The following is an 11,787-nucleotide window of genomic DNA, read 5'->3' as shown; positions in this document are numbered from 1 at the left end:
AATTTCAACTCCAGCCTTGTAACTTGTGTAAGAATGAACATCATTTTCAGGAAAATGTTTCCGTATGTCAAGAAGAACGCAAAGCGGAACTGGTTTCCTAACTGCTCTTCCCAGTTTATCAAAAACTAAATGAGTATAAGAACGATAAGCCGTATAACGGTGTATCCTAAAATAAAATAACATAATATTAACTTCAGTTATAGTGCAAATAATAATTAAACAGTATTTTTACATGTTTGTAAAGGGTACTGGTGTTCTGCGTGAATGCAAATAGCTTTTATACGTTGCTTTTAAAATACGTCTTCTTTGGCACATACATTTATAGTCTAAATCATCTGTTACGCATTGGACAAGGCCTTCTAAATTATCAGCATCGTTTAAAAATTTTGTGACATCCTCGATTTGTTTGCAGCAAATTATAGTTCCCCCGATTATCTTCCCATTTATAATTTTTTTTAAATTTTCTACTTGTTCATCATCACCAAGGTCTAACCACTCGGGTACGCATTTATTGCAGGAACAGTGATTCTTGATTTCATTCAAGTTTATTTAAATTTCTGCATTACCAAGAACTTCATCGACAAAAACTATTAAATATTTAAAGTGGTGTCTACTTTGAAGGAAAGGTCCCATTATGTCGACACTAATCTGGTCCCAAGGACTTGTTATTTCGGAGGGTTGCATTAGCCCTGGCTTTTTTCTATTCCCAGCCTTAAATTTTTGGCATAAAGTGCATCCTTTAACATAATCCTTGACATCATTGACTATAGTAGGCCACCAATATCTATATGTCACTTTACTTAGGGTCTTATCTTTGCCCCTGTGAGCTGATAGTGGGTGGTCATGTAATAACCTCATGGCTTCTAGCCTTAAACGAGGAGGTAAATAAATTTTTTCAGGATAGTTCCTGTACGGTCTTCTATAAAGAAGATCATTTCTTAATTCGAAAAGTTTATGCCTAACGGGGTTAGGTCCTTGCAAGGAATTAATAATAGGGGAAGCAAAGGGGTCTTCCCTTTTTGATTTTCTTACGTCTTCTATTGAAAAGACTGAATATAAGGCTCTAGGACCCGGAGGACAAATCTGACCTTCAACAGAATCACCAGAGGAAGTTGAATTACTACCACTGGTAGAATTTTGACTTGTACTACTACTAGTTGGATCTTGGTTACAAGTAGAATTTGAAGTAGAGGAGCTAAAGTCAATACTTAAAAAGTTTATCGGGGCCCTCGACAAAGCCTCTGCTACTACATTTTCTACTCCTTTTTTATGCTTAATTGTAAAGTAGAATGTTTGAAGGTACATAGCCCATTTAACTAGAGGAGAATTTGGTTCCCTAATTTTAAATAACCATTGTAGAGCCTGATGGTCAGTGAGGACAGTGAATTTGCGACCTTCTAGAAAGGGCCTAAACTTCTTAACTGCCCAACATATGGCTAAACACTCTTTCTCGCTAGTGGAGTACCTAGTTTCAGCGTCTTTAAGACCTGTGCTAGCGTAAGCTATAGGAACTTCTACACTATCTTGTATTTGGGAAAGAAGGGCACCTAACCCTGCATCACTAGCATCGGTAGTTAAGATGCACGGGGTATCCCTTCTAAAGGAAGATAAGGGATGGGCTTTACATATTTCTTCCTTAATTTTTTCGAACGCCTGTTGCTGTTCGATGCCCCAAACAAATTTCTGATCCTTCCTTTTAAGTTTATTAATAGGTGCTACTATGTGAGAGTAGTGATTAATAAAACGGTTATGCCAACCTGCCATACCTAAAAATCTCTGTACTTCCTTAATATTTTTAGGAGGAAGGAATTTCCGAATGGCTTCTATCTTAGAAGGATCTATATGCACCCCTGTTTCATTTACAATGTGACCAAATATGGTAGCTTCTTTTTGAGCAAAACGACATTTTTTTAACTTTAGGGTGAGACCCGCTTCCTTTAATCTATTTAGGACATATTCTAAACACGTCAAGTGTTTATCCCAATCTTCGCTAAGCGAGATTAAATCATCTAAATAATCGATTAATTGGAAGTAATCCGCGTCTCTAAATATTTCGTCGATTTAACGCTGGAAGGAGCTAGGGGCGTTACATAGCCCAAAAGGGAGTACATTAAATTCGTACTTTCCCATATGAGTCACGAAAGCAGTTTTTTCTCTGCTTTTAGGGTGCATTTCCACTTGCCAATACCCTGATTTAAGGTCAAGTGTTGTTATGTATTTCGGTCTTCCAACCCTAGCTAACATATCCTCTATATTAGGCAAGGGATAAGGGTCTTTAATGGTAACCTGGTTCAGTTTTCTGTAATCAATACAAAACCTATAGGGTTTACCCCGTTTTGTTTGATCAACTAAAACTACGGGCGAAGCCCAAGGAGATACTGAGGGTCTAATGATTTCATCATCTAGCATTTCCCTGACATGTTGTTCAATAATTTTCCTTTTCTGGTCATTTACACGATAAGGTTGAGATTTGATGGGCGGACTATTACCCGTATGAATCTCATGGAAGATTATTCCTGGTCTTCCTACTTTATCAGAAAACAACTCAGGAAATTTCCATAAAAGGGTTTCTAGTTGATGACGTTGTTCATCAGAAATAGGGGCTGCGGAAACTGCGTCCCTAATGTTTTCTACAATCTCCTTATCTAAAGGATGGAATTGAGAAAGGGATCTTTAAGTTACCCACTAAACAATGTGACGATTCAAAGTCTAATTTGACCCTATTTTCTTCAAGAAAATCTTGACCTAGTATAAAGTCACTATTGAGGGAAGGAACTATGTAGAATTTAAATTTAAATTGTTTCTCACTTTCATTTGACTTAAGAGTAAACTCAAGTTCGTGAGAACCTTTTGTAAACGTATAACGGCCGTCGTCCCAAACTACACAATCTAGTTCTTCATCTTCAGGTAATTCTGAAGAATTTCTATATTTACAGATTTTCTGCCACTGGTCAAGACTAATAAAAGAGGCATCGGCCCCGCTATCTAATTTAGCGTGAACTGTCGCGTGTTCAAAAGTAATGGGAATAGTAACCCTTTTATAAACTGAACCCTTTCGGACTGATTCAATCCTCAAGGGAAACGCGACACGCTTCTTGTTAGGGGAATTTATTGGGCACCGGGAGAGGGACAACGAGGGACCTCTCCCGTCTGGGCTTCCCCCGACTGAATCATATTTTTATTTGGACAATCGGGTGCAAAATGACCAGGTTCCTGACAACTGTAACAGGTGATCGTACGTGTAGAGGGGTAAGACAAGGCCAATTGACGACCAGGGGACTTCGATCTCTGATTATATCTATTATAAGATCGTTGACCTCTATTAGAAGTGTTTTGAGCTCTAGCTTGCGATTTAGAGTCTAAGGGTTTCAAGGGATATTCCCATTTAGGATGTGAAGGAGAAGTAGGACAAGGGCTTTGACAATGCCCGGGGGAACATTGACTATGGGCTGAGCCCTTATTAGCTGGGCAAGAAGACTCAGCTTTAACCTTAGGTTTAGGGGGTGACTTCCTCTTTTCCCTTTTCTCAGCATTCTTTCTCCTAACTTCAATATCCTTTTCTATGGTTTTACAGGAATTCCTTAACTGTTCCATAGTGGTAAATTGTAAGAAAAGGAGGGGAGTTCTAAGTTCATCTTTCAGATTGCTCTTAATTATCGGAACTAGCTCCTTTTCGGAAAGAGGATGGGTCATCCCTAAATTCAGCTTCATAACTTCCCCGAAGAAATCCTCTACCGACTCCTTATCTTTCTGACTTCTATGGTTTATCTCTATCTTAAGCTTAGAGTCAGCTTCGGAATCTCTAAACTGAACCTTAAAGTGTTTCTTAAATGTTCTCCAAGCTAGATGAGGATGGGAAGGGTTTACACTACACATATCGTCATATTGACGGACTAAATCCCTGTACCAATACAAGGCATGCCCTCGTAATAGGAGAGGCAATGCAGCTAACCTTTCTTCATTTGATAGCTTATGAAATTTTGCATACTCTTCAAAAGCTGCTAAAAACTCGGTGGCGTTATCGTTAGACGATCCCAAAAAAGCTAACCTTTCTGGAGGTTCGATAGGGTCTTTTCCCGGCTGAGGAGTTGAACTTCTATTTATTAACGTAGGTAGATACCTAACTAACTTATCCAAACTAGTAGCTATAGCTTTATGTATTGCTATATTTTGGGTAGAATTATCTGCCAATGTTTGGAGTAAGGGTAATATAAAGGCTTTTAATTCCTCGTCGGGAGTGTCTGGTCCCAATTGAGGGATCTGTCGAGACGGAGATATTTGGGTTCCGATAGTTCTTACTCTAGGATTTGGTAAAGTGTTTGAAAAACTAACTTTAGGCTTATCTTTTTTGGACGTTGGATTGGGATAATCAAGGGAATCAATCCCAGTTTGAGGAGGGAAATTAGAGGGAGTTAAACTTCTCTTAGGGGCAGGAATACTCTTATGAGGGAATAGTAGGTAGGGAGAGAAATCCGGTTCTGAAGAGGCTGCAGTCCTCTTTCTTGAATCTTCTTCGTCTTTCTCTTCCTCAATACGAAGTTTCCGGTTAAATTCCTCCAATGGATCATCTGTTTCTGGCGGTGCTAGCTTGTCGCCATCATCTTCCGTAGAAGTAAACAGATCTTCTTTAGATTGCTCTTCCCTTTTCTTTAGTATTACATCATCCTCCTCATCCTCAGATGTTCGAGGCGATCTCCATTGTTTATTGTTGTCCGAATAGTAAGCCATTTTTGTTTATTTAATGATCGGTTAAATAAGTCAGTTAACTTTACAATTTATCAAATTATTCAAACAAGTTAAGTTTATAAAATATATAAATAAGTCATCTAAATTCAATACATCAATACATCAATTATAAAGATAATTTTAACTTCATTTAATTATTAAAATTAGTTATGATTAAGTTAGATTTAATTTAATTGAATTATCTTTAATGCTTTACCCTTGTGGAAGCCGAGGCTTAGCACCACGTGGGGCGGTTATACCGACAATGATAAATAAAAAATTTACGGGACCAACCAAGGCTTAAGGCCTAGTCTTATTTTTTCGGGGTCCCTGTTCGGGCGCCAATTATATAACCCTCGGTAAGGAATAACTAAATTAAAAGGGGACTTTCCCGAGGGCCATAAAGAGAAATAAAGACAACTTACTTTGAATCCAAAAAATAGAAGGTTCCTTCTAACTTTATTAGAGTTACTCAAAAATTAACGAAGGGATAAAGATCCCGCAACTATCACGTTTAATACAAAAATACTCCGTCTTTGGAGAAGTCAAAACAAAAAGGGGGGAGAACTGCTCTCGACTAGAGGCCGACTGTAACTGTTTAGTAAAAATAATAATTCACAGTGATGTTAGATAGGAGGAGGAGCATGTAACACGGAGGTAAAACACCCTGCCAGATCCAAGGAGTAGTAACTTCAAGAATCTGGCAGCCATGTTACACTCTTATAAATTTTTTTAGACGTAGTTCATAGCGACGGCAGCGCCCCGAGACAGTAGCCGGTGAAAACTTGAAACAATTGTCTGCTCTAAACGAAAATTCAAATCGACCAAGTGTTACATCGTTTCAAAATTCGGGGTGTTGATTTTTATTCTTTAATTTTTGTATTTCCCAATGTCACATATAATTACAGGATCTGGCCCATTTTAGTTGACTAATCCACCTAGTTCAGGCAAAAAATGCAGAATAACCACCACAATCTTCTTCATGTTTCGACTTAAGAAGATCATACAGGCAAATCATATCGGATAACAGTTCATTCATGGATCCATTACCTTGCTAGGTCGTATGTGATGAAACAGGGAAGAAAATGAGGTTTGTACAGGCGGTGACGGATGGCGGAATTGGGGTAAGTCACCGCTTGCGGACACGCGGTAGTCGGCACCTGTAGAGGAGGATCGCCGACAAGTCCCTTATTCCCTCAAACTTTGTCGCCCAGAAGCACTGACAGATGTTGCTTTACCGTATATCCGTATGCAATCTTTTTAAAACTGTTTAAAGATCTATTTTGCCGTTGCAAATGGGCACTGGCAATGTGCAATGCCCCTCCTACGCGAGGGGGTAGGAACTGAGAGAGAGAGAGCAAAGGGCGTTTCTAGGTTTTGATGGCGCGAGGGGTCTTCCAAGTGCTTTTCGTTCCCCTATCTACTTTGGGTTAGACTTACATTGTGGACTTATGGGCTTCCACATGTCATAAACGTTCGTCCGAACGTCTAGTATTAGTAAAATGTTACCAAAATCATTGGCTCTTTTCACTCTCTCTTTATAAAGACTACTTTAGCCCGTCATGAAAATTTTGAAATTTTTCGGGCAACCATTTTAAAAAAAGGCGGCATATTAACCCCAAAAAGCCATGATGACCTTCTATAGGATATAGCGAAACAGTATTCTAAATATTAGATAAGTTGAAAGTTACGGACGTTATTCAGTTTTGGAAGATGTTTTTACAATTCTGAGTGCCATTTTCATGATGACCTTGGATTTCTTAAAGGGATGTACAATCCGTTATGTAGGGACGAGGCCTATATCAAGTATATCTTCCATAAAATAGAGCTCTACTGGGCATGAGTGAATTTACGTAGTGTTATCAATTTATTGGGAATAGGCATTCGTATTTCCGTTGAATCTATTTGCAGAGTCACGTGATATTGCCCAATCACTACTCAAGAAAATTGTAACACTACTACTTTGAAATATTGTTCTTGATAAGCCCCCAAATAACGCAATTAACATCGCTTTAATATGTCCTTGCAAAATTTTAGCTTCCTATGTAAAAGAGTTTGGACAGAGAGCTCATTATTCATTAGTATTTTTTTCTTACACAGATTAATTTACGCGGTATTCGGTAAATTACCGGTAATTTACGGACGGTATTGGTTAAATTACCGGTAATTTACGGACGGTATTGGTTAAATTACCGGTAATTTACGGACGGTATTGGGTAAATTACCGGTAATTTACGGACGGTATTGGGTAAATTACCGGTAATTTACGGGGTATTTTATAAATAACTGGTAATTTACGGAGGGTATTTGGTAAATCACCTGTAATTTGCGGACGGAATTTGGTAAATTACCGGTAATTTTGGATGGTAATTTATAAATTACCAGTAATTTACGGACGGTATTTGGTAAATTACTGGTAACTTACGGATGTTATTTGGTAAATTACCGTTATTTTACGGATGTTATTTCATAAATTACCGGTAATTTATGGACGGTATTTGGTAAATTGCCGGTAATTTATGCAGTATTTGGTAAATTGCCGGTAATTTACGCGGCATTATATAAATTACTGGTAATTTACGCGGTATTTGTTAAAATACTGGTAATTTACGGACGGTATTTGGTAAATTACCGGTAATTTACGACCAGTATTAAGAAAATTACTGGTAATTTACGCGGTATTTTATAAATTACCGTTAATTTACGACCAGTATTAAGAAAATTACTGGTAAATTACGCGATATTTTATAAATTACCGTTAATTTACGGACGGTATTTGGTAAATTACCGCTAATTTACGGATGGCATTTTATAAATTACCGCTGATTTACGGACGGTATTTGGTAAATGGCCGGTAATTTATGCAGTATTTGGTAAATTGCCGGTAATTTACGCGGCATTTTATAAATTACTGGTAATTTACGCGGTATTTGTTAAAATACTGGTAATTTACGGACGGTATTTGGTAAATTACCGGTTATTTATGACCAGTATTAAACGCGGTGTTTTATAAATTACCGTTAATTTACGGACGGTATTTGGTAAATTACCGTTAATTTACGGACGGTATTTGGTAAATTACCGTTAATTTACGGATGGCATTTTATAAATTACCGGCAATTAACGGGGTATTATATAAATTACCGGAAATATACGCGGAATTGGTAAATTACTCGTAATTTACGGACGGTATTTGGTAAATTGCCGTTAATTTACGGATGGTATTTTATAAATTACCGGTAATTTACGGACGGAATTTGGTTAATTACCGGTAATTTACGCGGAATTTTACGATTACCGGTAATTAACGGGATATTTTATAAACTACCGGTAATTTACGGACTGTTTTTGGTAAATTATCGGTAATTTGCGTACGGTATTTGGTAAATTACCGGTAACTTACGGACGGTATTTGGTTAATTACCGTTATTACGGATGGTATTTCATAAATACCAGTAATTTACGGATGGTATTTCATAAATACCGGTAATTTACGGACGGTATTTGGTAAATTACCGGTAATTTACGCAGTATTTGGTAAATTACCGGTAACTTACGGACAGTATTTGGTAAATTACCGTTAATACGGATGGTATTTCATAAATACCGGTAATTTACGGACGGTATTTGGTAAATTACCGGTAATTTACGCAGTATTTGGTAAATTACCGGTAATTTATGCGGCATTTTATAAATTACTGGTAATTTATGCGGCATTTTACAAATTACTGGTAATTTACGCGGTATTTGGTAAATTACTGGTAATTTACAGACGGTATTTGGTAAATTACTGGTAATTTACAGACGGTATTTGGTAAATTACTGGTAATTTACAGACGGTATTTGGTAAATTACCGTTATTTTACGGATGGTATTTTATAAATTACCGGTAATTTACGCAGTATTTGGTAAATTACCGGTAATTACCGACTCACATCTCTACTACGACCCCCTTCGAAACAATTTGTATTCGTAATCGGACAAAAGACGAGCACTCGGATCTTCGAAAACATAAGGAAAGACTGACGTCTCATTTAATTTAAGAATGTGCGTCGAAGATTAAAGGATCCTTCAGACGATCCAACTTTTTGACTCAGCTTGATGAGCCTACTCGAGTTGAATCAACTAGTTGGATAGTGTGAATAGACGATGGATGAGTTGAGTCACCAAAAACGTCTGCTAGAAAAAATTGGATCAATGATCCAATTTATTTCTTCAGCCAATCAAGATGAATTACAAAAAAGTAAGTGCCTAGGTAGGTGGCGCTTAAAGAGTTCCATTTTGCGGTAAAGGTTTAGTCGTGTGAAAAGGAAGGATTTACATCACTTTTCCTTTCAAAGGTTGGGCAAGTTGATACAACTTTTTGAACCATCGAGATGAGTCAAAAAGTTGGATCGTCTAAAAGAGCCTTTAATAAGAAGGTTTGTAGTGAACCAAAACGGCGTTGGGGGTTTTCTTACGAATATTCCAAATCGGTGTTTCGTAATTTTCTCGCTATAGATAAGGATGTTGCTTGAAGTGTTTTCAATTGATGGCACGCACTCGAACGACGATAGAGAAAGATTATTCGATCCCCGATTTCCCCTCGAGAGGAACGGGCGACAAAAAGATAATATCATTCACAAATAACGTGACAACTAAAAGTATGAAATGAACTCAAAATTGAAATACGAAGATTCAACTAACACTAACATTGTCTTCAACTACCCATCCAAGCTGATAAACGATTTAAATTTCATGCGAATGAAAAGCTGCCTCAGTTTGTAGAAGCAATGAGAACCCGGAATGGGTCAGGGGCACAGCCAATAAATTAAATAAGGAGATTAATACATACATTAATATACATTTGTGACGTCAGTGCCTAGGTAAAACGTCACGACCCTCACGGGCTTGACTTTAGCAGTGGACGGTGCCCATGTTTGGTACCGCTTTGGTTGGTTCTATGGGCAAATAGCATGGATAAGAATTGTTGTACCAAGAGTTCTGTGAGAGATTTTGAGTTAAAAATGCATAACTTATGTAAAGCTACTGAGAGACTTACAGCTCGATATGACTACTTCGAGAAGGAGAACGACAGAAGCGAGTCAATTGAAGTCGACAAAAATCTGTGGTTAATTAATTTTGCAGGACTTCCATCTAGCTCCAATTTAATCCGCATTACTAAGCGGCCTTTGAAATCAGCGCCTCACCAGGCGTTTGTCGCTTCACCCTAAATCTATGACCTACCTCACTGACGTCGCGACAAGCTCCAGTTTGTAAGCAGTGCCAAACTTATGACCAACATATCTTATGAACTTATGCTTGTAAGAAAATTATGTCCCCATGGTCATTCTAAACAAGTTATGATTAGAGTGCTTTTTAATTTGCATTCTCTGCTCAGTTTCTAAATTAAAATTTGAGGGGGTCAACAGTAAAATACTGCAGTTTTCATAACTTGATTTGGGGCGTCCATTACTATCAACAAAAATCCCACATTTTGGATAACAGGACACAAACAAAACCTCTAAGAAATATAGCGTGACAGAAATAGATGGCAAGAGTGCACACTTATGGTTAGTATGTTACTTACGAAAGCATCGCATTTTCCTTTAAACGCGACTCTGGCTTGTTAATGCCATTCTTTAGAATTTAGCGTTTCGAGTTCGGATTATATATTCAAAGTTGGGCAACGGTTTGTTCGGCGTTCTCCTAAGTTGGTTTCTAACAAGATACGATGGACTCCAGGACTAGAGTCATTTTAGTTCTCTCTAACTTGCTGGTACTTGCGCTTAACACCCCTCAAGGTTAGAATATTCGTTTACTTTTTAATGGGAATATTATTTAATATATTGCTTCGATAGAAAAATTAGCTTCACCAATTTATTCCTCGATAATATTAACTTATAACAACAAAATAAATATTTCGGCGCAAAAGTCCAATTACCTTGACTGACCTAACTTTATTATCTCCATAATCTCTCCTTTCAATATCTGATTTCTTATAACGATGAGGAAACTCTATTGAAATTTTAAACACCTTAAACAGACTGACAAAACGTTTAAAGGAAAAGACCGCATAGCATAACTGATTACACCTTAAAATAATGGCCTTTTTCTAAATTTACAAGGAATTAAATATATATAAAAAATAAATCATCTCATATTACAAACGATAATTATCATTTAATTAGTCTTAAAAAATCAAAGACATTGCTTTAATGGCGTCTGCTAATTCGAACCTCTTAGCCCTTACATCTCTCAGCCTGTGACAATTCAACCAATCCCGTAGGGGCAAGGTAGTTTAGATTTAGCAGACGCCTGCACTAAACCAATGGTGGATGGCGCAGTAGTCCTTGATTATTTTTAAGACTAATTAATTGCTAATAATTCTGTTATAAAAGATCAGTTATTTTTTGTAATATTTTCCTTTTACCCGCTCTTTTCCTTTAAGTTGTTTAGGCTGTTATGCCAATTGGAAGTAAATTTGTTTCTGATATATTGATTGGATACTGTAGCCGAATCTTATAAATTGAATTTGTTGACCATGGTGGGAGTAAATGTACAATTGTTTAAAAACGTGACAGATAAACCTAAGATCGATTAAAAAAAATCGATATTTACTTTGAACAAGAAATGACGGATTTGGTTAACGTACGTAATTAGTTCACGTGTGCAGGGGGGTAGTAGATTGAACAATGAATGACATTCGTCTCATACGCGGAGGGATACGTCGATTATTTACTTTGTTAAGTTAGCACAACAACTATTATATGAGAAAGTTTGAGTATGTCTACAAATATGGGACGTTGATGGATTTCATGTGAAATTATTTGTAATATTAGGTTTAACACGATTATTAATAAAATCGTAAGAACGAAATGAAAATATCGTCATATGTGATATTTTGCATATTTTCCCGATGTTTTAAAATGCACGGACCTCTAGGCCTTAGTTTCAAATAGGTGTAGTAGGCTGTGACAAATTTCACACTTATTTCAAACTAAGGCCCAGAGTTCCGTGCACTCGAGCTGGGATATTTTAAATCCTGAGGATCCTGAAGTTTCTTTGTCTCTTGTCAGCACG

The sequence above is a fragment of the Phalangium opilio genome, unplaced genomic scaffold (assembly GCF_054372755.1).
Source record: "Phalangium opilio isolate 3A_F unplaced genomic scaffold, DU_Popi_V2 ptg000095l_1, whole genome shotgun sequence".
NCBI classification, from domain to species: domain Eukaryota; kingdom Metazoa; phylum Arthropoda; class Arachnida; order Opiliones; family Phalangiidae; genus Phalangium; species Phalangium opilio.
This window is presented reverse-complemented; position numbering follows the sequence as displayed.